General features: G+C 39.4%; 1 long non-coding RNA gene across 3 annotated transcripts; it reads left to right on the forward strand.

Moving 5' to 3' along the window:
- The first annotated feature begins 1292 nt into the window (after positions 1-1292).
- Positions 1293-6982, forward strand: LOC111023216 (uncharacterized). 3 transcript variants are annotated; one of them, XR_015791189.1, is made up of 3 exons: positions 2393-3944; positions 5057-5428; positions 6058-6982. It is a non-coding gene; the product is annotated as an uncharacterized LOC111023216 (long non-coding RNA). The 3 variants fall into 3 exon arrangements; XR_002603088.2 differs by lacking the exon at positions 6058-6982 and having other exon boundaries at positions 2405-2827; positions 3820-3944; positions 5057-5365; XR_015791188.1 differs by lacking the exon at positions 6058-6982 and having other exon boundaries at positions 1293-3944; positions 5057-5365.
- Positions 6983-7795: the final 813 nt, after the last annotated feature.

The following is a 7795-nucleotide window of genomic DNA, read 5'->3' on the forward strand; positions in this document are numbered from 1 at the left end:
TTTCTACTAAGACAAAAATTAATCCGACTAACTTAATATCAAACAAACAAAATACTTCTGCACATCGTACCCGCACTCTACATAACCCAATTGATGAGGATACTTCAATAGAAAAATAAATAACAACACACTTATAAGTTACACAGAGATGATTTTAATGCAAATTTTATGATGTATTAGCGTGATGTTGGATAGAATGTTTAGCTTTGTCACATTTTAAATGATTTTAATAGTTTAAAACGTCTGAATAACATAATTATAAAAGTTAATTACAACGCTATAAGAGTGAAAACACTTACTTATCTATGACTCCTTGAAAATCTTCTTGAACTTTACTTCATAGAGAGTCCAATATACACAATGCTCTCGCTGATGGATGATAATCAACATCCAATTATAACTATTAATAACCAACATTCTAATCTTATATTTAACTTGATCTTTTGGAGACATACATTAGCCTCTAACCATAGATATGTTTGTTAAATAAAATCTAAAGCAAATAAAATAATCCGAGGAGTGTTTAAAACAAAATAAGGAAAGAATATCTTTCCTTTTTTGTTTTGGAGTGGTGGGCAAGCAACATAATTTGGCACTAAAAGGGGGTGTGGCACGCGCGGGCATGATGGGCCACTGAGGGGGCGTGGGCGTGGGCATGGGCGTGGCGCTGAACAGGTGGGACACGCACGCGGGCATGAGCGGACGGGACGTGTAGGGACGCTGGCACGAGCAGGCGGAGCGCGCAGGTGAGGGCGAGTGCGCTGGCATGGATGGTGCATGCGAGGGGCTGGCGGGTGTGCGGCGGGCGTGCGTGCGAGGCAGAAGCGCCCGTAGGGCGATGGGCAAGCATTCGACGGGTGCGTGTGCTGGCAGGGGCACTGGCCTCTTGTAAGGTTAGCATGGTGAGAGTGTGCGAGTGCTGGCAGCAGATGGGGGTGCAGGCGTAGGTGTGCGCAAGCTGGACACTGACTGGTGCGCGCGGGGCGACGCCTTATGAGGTTAGCGCCTGTTGGGTGCAGAGGTGCGGCAGGGGTGCGAGCACGGTGGAGCACGTGCCTCGTGCTTCTAGTTAGGTGTGCATTGGCACGAATGCACGCGGTGGAGCGTAGGCGCGCGCGGAGGGCATCTCCATGCAAGGTTTGCATGCACTTGATTCCGTTGAGCGTGTAGTGATGCTTTCCTTGTGACTTGACTCGGTTCCAAAGATTTGAGGCCAGTTATGATCATATCATCTCCTCATTCTTGAAAAGTAACCTACAAATTTGAACATACCACACTATACTCACCTTGAAGTGCTATCTTGTAGTCATCATCATGCATTATTGCAAACTTGAATAACTCTTTCGTTTGCTTCACAACTTCCTCCATTTCGTCCTTTGGATTTCTTCTTTATGTAAATCCGGAAAGTGAACACAAAAAAAATTCAAGTTAGTAACAACATTAAGATTTAATTTATACTTACCTTGTAAGACGATCTTACAACGGTTGGCAACTCAACACTAGGGTTGCGCTCGTTGCGGGACTTAACCCAACACCTGACGGCACGAGCTGACGACAGCCATGCACCACCTGTGTCCGCGTTCTCGAAGGCACCCCTCTCTTTCAAGAGGATTCGCGACATGTTAGCCCTGGTAAGGTTCTTCGCTTTGCATCGAATTAAACCACATGCTCCACCGCTTGTGCGGGCCCCCGTCAATTACTTTGAAAAGTCATGATATGAAGGTAGGATGAGTCCTTTAAGCTCCATGTTGTCATGAGCCTCCATAGCCTTTTGTCTCTAATTGTGCTCGGCCATGATTGATGCGAAGAGTTGGAACTTCCTGTAAAAATCTTAGAAGAGTACAAGTTCTTGGGAAAAACATGTTAGCTTGAAAGAATGGATTTATGTTCAACACTCCCTCAAGATTTGGCTTGTGAGGCCGATTATAAATGATCATACTCTTCTTCTCTTCATTCTTTGGTCTCAACTCTTACTCTTCATTTTTTCTCATATTTATCAACTCACAAATATCCACAATTTATTCTTCATGCATTAATGGTACAATAGTAGATATCTCACCCCCTTCTTTCTCAAAAGGTAAGGTTTCATGCAACAACTTGTGATCCATGAGAATAAGAATCTCAGGTGTGGATTCACAATGTATTTCATCTTCAATTATATCACTTACCTTTTCATAAATAGGCATACAATCATGTAATATTTCGCAATTTAATGAAGTATGATAAACATGCATATTATCACAAAGCATTTTATCAATCATCTTACTTACTTCTTTATCAATAGAAATTAACACTACAAGAAATATGACTTTTTATAGCATTACATGGTTATTAGCTATTAAAAAGAAGAGGCGCTAGTTAAAAAAAATAAAAATAAAAAAGGCACTTAAAATAATTTTAGGTGCGCGCGTTAGGAATACTCCGAAAATAAAACACAAGCTGCTTCTCTATTCTTCTCTTATGTTTCATCATCCCTCCCATTCACTTCACTTCGTCTTCTTTTGTTCTGCTTTGGAACTTCTCTCATTCTCTTCTCCTAGTCTCTTCATCCCTCAAAGCATAACAGGATCTGTGACAATATCTCTTTCACTACCCCTTTCATTTTGTCTATGTAATTTCTCACTCGAAAATAATCTACGAAAGACGAAGGATTTGGAGGTGAAGGAATCGATTTGTTCTGGAAAGAAATCGACCGTGAGACTTTTTTTTTTCAAGTTTGGCTGCGGGACTTGTTAGATCTTGAAAGAAATTGGCCAAATATTCTGCTTAGGGTCTGATTCAGAGTTCGGCTCTGAAATATGGAGTGCGTCATTAAGCGGCTGAATTGGTAAAGAAACCTTTCCTTCTCTTTCCTTTCGTAACTTATTTCCTTCTTACATTAGGTTTTCTCTCCAAATCGCAATGCCAACCTCACGCTCTCAGGTATTTCACAACCCTCTCATCTTCCTTCAAGGTCAATTTTGGTAGAAAATTGGTCGTCTTACGTTAGGTTTTCTCTCAACTCACTTGATATGCTTGCAACTTTTGGTATGTCAACATTCATTTACTTGGCTGGTTAGTTTTGATTCTGATTGGGTTTTTTTAAATTATTATGGATACGAATAGTTATTCATTTGTTGTAATTGTTGGAGTTCTCTAAAGTTAAAAAGTTTCGCTATTAGTCAAGTTTCACAACTTCAAATGCAGTTTTCTAAGCTTGCCCTATTTTGAGTTATTTATTTTGATGATTAGATGATGCACTATCTTTAGTTATATGATTTCAGTCCTTATTTGAATTAGGCATTCACAATGGTATTAATTTGAGTGTCATCTACAACATGAAACATTGAGTTACTTTTATTTAGGTTGTACAATCTTATTATTTTTCTTCTTTTTTTCCTTTTGTTGTCAAATTAAAGTACGAAAGAAGATGTTAGGGTTAAAAAAAAGATTTAGTTTTGTTTGAATTTATTCTTCCATTCCTTCATTCTAGTTGTAACCTTCAATTTATTTGTGTAAATTTGGGGTTGCTATCAATTATTTCAATATTCGAGGTTGTTGTCAATTTCTTCAAGTTTTCAGCTTGCTGTAAATTTACGAATGAAGTAAGAAATAGGAGATTAGAGCAAAACGAATAAATTATTTGTGTTTAAAGTTATTTTTTCATTCTTTCATTATAGCGGTGAACTTCAATTTATTTAGTGTAAACCTAGGGTTGCTGTCAATTACTTAATGTTAGGTGTTGCTGCCAATTTCATCGAGTTTTATGGTTGCTGTAAATTTATGAATGACATTGTAAACGTTAGTGATTTTCTTCTTCATGTTTCCTCTTATGAATAGTTTGTCTTTGACCACTTGGTGTAGCATTGATTGAAATTCCAGCTGAAGCTAGTGATGGAAGATTGCAAGTTTTTAGTTGCAAAATTTAAATACCATAGTAACCAAACCATGACGAAAGTTTAGAGGTATTTTGTGCGATTCAGCCTATATTTCATTTATCATATTTTCATTTTATTGGTATGCTCTTAATTTGTTGTTTTGTTGCAAACATATTGGTTGGTTGATTTCGAAACGAGCATGAATCATTGTTATATATTTCCTTTGGTTTGTAATTGTGCATTAGAAAATTTTTAGAGTGAATTTGTTGACATGTTCACTGATTTGGATACTTTATAATTTGAATGGTAGATTATTGATGTAAAGTTTGTTAAGTGCATCAATCGCACCATTAATTACTCCCTCTGGACAAATTTTGTTCTTCTTTTTACCCCACTTATTCTTGCCAGGAGATTGGAATTTAATAAAGGTCAAATGAAGGTGGAGTGAAACATATTTTTTACCTGTCTAAAAGTGGAGTTGGGTGAAGTCTTTCCATGATGTGGATTATATATTCTTTACTAATTTGTTCTATTTAACAATAAACTACTTCAAATATGTATGTCCAATGCATTTTCAAGAAATGAAATCGCTGACACGCCTATATTTTATATGCTACTTCACCCCTTACCACTTTACTGTAATATGCAATCGCTGACAAACATACAATTTCAAACACCAACTCTCCCTCACAGGGAAATGAACTAGACCAATCACCATATTTAAATATCCAACCATACAAATGATGCAAGTACTAAAGAAAGGTGGATATAACCTCTCTTTTTTTTTTCTTAACAGAGAAGTGAAAAATCATATACTATAGGCTTCTTTTTTCCTACTTCTTTTATGTCAAATTTGCTAAAGGGGAGAATGTATCACTGTCTTCTAAAGAATATTGGTTTTTTCTTTGCCCTTTTGTGACACTTTTCTCTTGTTTCTAGGACAAATCCAACCATCTCACTCATCTACTATATTCACTTTAAGTGGTCGACGGCATCTTGATCAAGTCGTTGGTCGGATTGTTGTTTTCCTTTGATTATGATCAATACCTATTCTGATAATTAGACTTATGTTTGGTTGATGAAATACAATGAATTCCTTGTTTGCTATTAAAATTTTGGATTTAGCCGTTTAAATATTTTCATACGATGGATACTCATGATTTTCTCACAAGTTCTTTCTCCTTCGTTTTGTATTTTAGGTCTGTGATTGACTAAATGTATTGGACATTGGTGAGAGGAAGCTAAAATATGGGATGTATTGTGCATTGATCAACTAGAGGATGCCTATGTGGGTGTAGTTCATTGTTAGATCTAACCACTATAATTTCTGTGTGTTCTTCTCCTTTCATCTCTATTTTATCACTTTTTTGATACAAGTTACATTTTTGGTTCGGCTGATTTTCTATTTTTCTTTTATTGAATGTTTGGTTGTGATGTTGGTGTGTATTGAATAAGAAGGAGTTTGTGAGAATTTGATATAACAATTTCTATAACTAAATGTTCCATTATGGTATCACTTCAACCAAAAACAACATATGTGGATGGTATTGGATGCTCGAAGGGCTCGAAAGGTAGACATATTAAATTCAACTTTTCTATGTTTTGCTTGTTTCTTCTCCTTACTTCATCTGTTATTTGCCCCACCCCTTGCTATTCTGATGCCTGGGAATGTAACGATAATAAAAGAAATAGTATCATGAAAACATTGAAAGCATTACTAACAATTTTATTAAATTTATTTATAGTTAACATAGGTTGAAATAAGTAGAATTATACCAGTTTTCTAAGACTTTGACTTCATAGTGATATGACATTGTTCAAAATCTTGTAGTAGTGAAATTCAAGATTGAATTGTATGATGGTTCACTTGTGCTAGATGCTTAAATGCATACCATGGAGTTCAATTTTGTACCCAAAGTCGGATGTAAGCTGTTTATTTAACTAATGATTATATCAATAATTGAAAAGTCAGAACTAGAATTTGGAATGACTTGCAAGCATTTTGTTGTAATTGTCGTACTCCACCAAAAGGAGTAAGCTAACTGCAAGTTGATGATCATTTCATTATTCTACTTCCTTGCTCCCATTTATTAAAAATCTTTTACTTGATATGATCATTTCTCCACTCAACGAAGAAATATTTTACATGAAGCTGGCTAGGCTAGGGGTGACTACTCAGAAGCTCTCTCTTGCATTTCAGATCACCATTGCATTTCAAAAGCGGTGCACATCCAACCATCACGGGCTAACCTCACAAGACGACGTCGTCCAAGCGCGACATCGCCGCACGCCGCAAGTGCCATCGTGCACCCACACACGACAATGCCAGTGCTCACGCAGCCCGCTCATGCCTCAGCGCGCGAACCAACCACCCAGCTGCTCACCCTGCGCGGGCCCCACTAGACCAGCACACACCACCACATGCCCACATGCCTACACGTGCACCAACCGTCTACCATGCCAACTCATACATGTTCATGCCACGCTAACCTCGCAGCGCTTCCCCTGCCGCGTGCGCCAGCTCCCGCTAACCTCACAGCACCTGCCCCTGAGCACACTGCCAGACGCCCACGCCTGCACACCATGGCTTGCCACCGCGCCCGCACGCCAGCACACCTGCATGTTCAAGCGCCCGCGCACCCCGTCCCCAGCGTCCATGCCCGCACGCACCCATCAGCGCCCCTGTTGCCACCAGCGCCAACAGTCGTGCCCCATAAGCACTCTGCTGCCAGCACCAGTGTCCGACCAAGTGCACGCCCAACCCATCAGCACCGTGCCGCCAACGCCCCAGCCAAAGCCAAGTGCCCATGCCGCACGCTCAGTGCCCTTGTCTGCCGCCCATACGCATGCCCAGCATGCTAGCCTGCCCCTACCGCGCGTGCCCATGACCGCCCAGCTTGCCTTGCTGCCCACTCCTCCCAATTAAGGAATATATTTCTTTTTATTTTTGTTTAGTTTGGGAGATTTGATTAAGATTTTATCTTTGATTTATTTTTTTTATTTATCAAATTTAAATTTTATTTTTAGGCAAGTTTTATACATTTTAGGAATTTACCAATTTTAATTTTGTTATTTCCTTTAGAAGGTCAAGTGTATTGGCCTATATAAAGGCATGTATCCTCTCCTTGTTAGGCACTTTAGAATTTTCGAATTGAATAAAATAGAGTGAGTGTTTTCTCTCGATTGCTTTGTGCAAACCCCGCCCCCCCAAATCTCGAATCCCTTTGTGTGGTTGAACTTACGCCTTCGTGTTTGAACCCCTCGGAGCATGCTTGTTTGATTGGTCATTAAACTCGTGGAGTGTTTCCAGCCTCGAGCATAGTGAGTAATCTGTCTGCTCAAGGTAATGACTGCAAAGGTAATCCCTCTAACTCTTATCCTTTCGAGTTGAATCATCTCTACGATTGGATTCAAGTGGCTTGTGGCTCGAGTAGCTCAATACGCTTGGGTTGTCGTGTATCACTACCTCTGTCAAAAAGTGAACATTCGGATAAAAATTTCGTCGATGCTCCTAACCAGTCGGTAGCTACGAAGGTTTTCGACACTCCACTGGCCTCCCCTGCTAAAAATGTTGGGCTGTCTGTCACTGCCATTGCTTCGGAGCCAAATGAGGAGCAGCCTCGTACCACCCTCTAGAGAAGGGTGATAACTGTCCAAAAGAGAGTTATTATAGTCATCATTTTGAAAGTTTTGTGCAATTTATCGTCAATGTGTGTCTATTTCAACTATTGCATACCATGAATAAATATAGAAAATGAATTGAGAGCTGGAGTCCTATGTATTGAATGCTTTGGTCTAAGATAGTACTGAATTCTCCTATTATTCGCTTTTTTTTGCAGGATTGGAAGCTGAGAACAAAGGCATGAGACGGGCGCTAAGCCCGGCGAAGAGATGAAGCTTGTTCAAGACAGAGCATAAGAAAACTGGAGCAAACAATT

Source organism: Momordica charantia (assembly GCF_013281855.1).
Source record: "Momordica charantia cultivar OHB3-1 chromosome 6 unlocalized genomic scaffold, Mcharantia_2.0 BLBB01000006.1, whole genome shotgun sequence".
In the NCBI taxonomy this organism is placed as follows: Eukaryota; Viridiplantae; Streptophyta; class Magnoliopsida; order Cucurbitales; family Cucurbitaceae; genus Momordica; species Momordica charantia.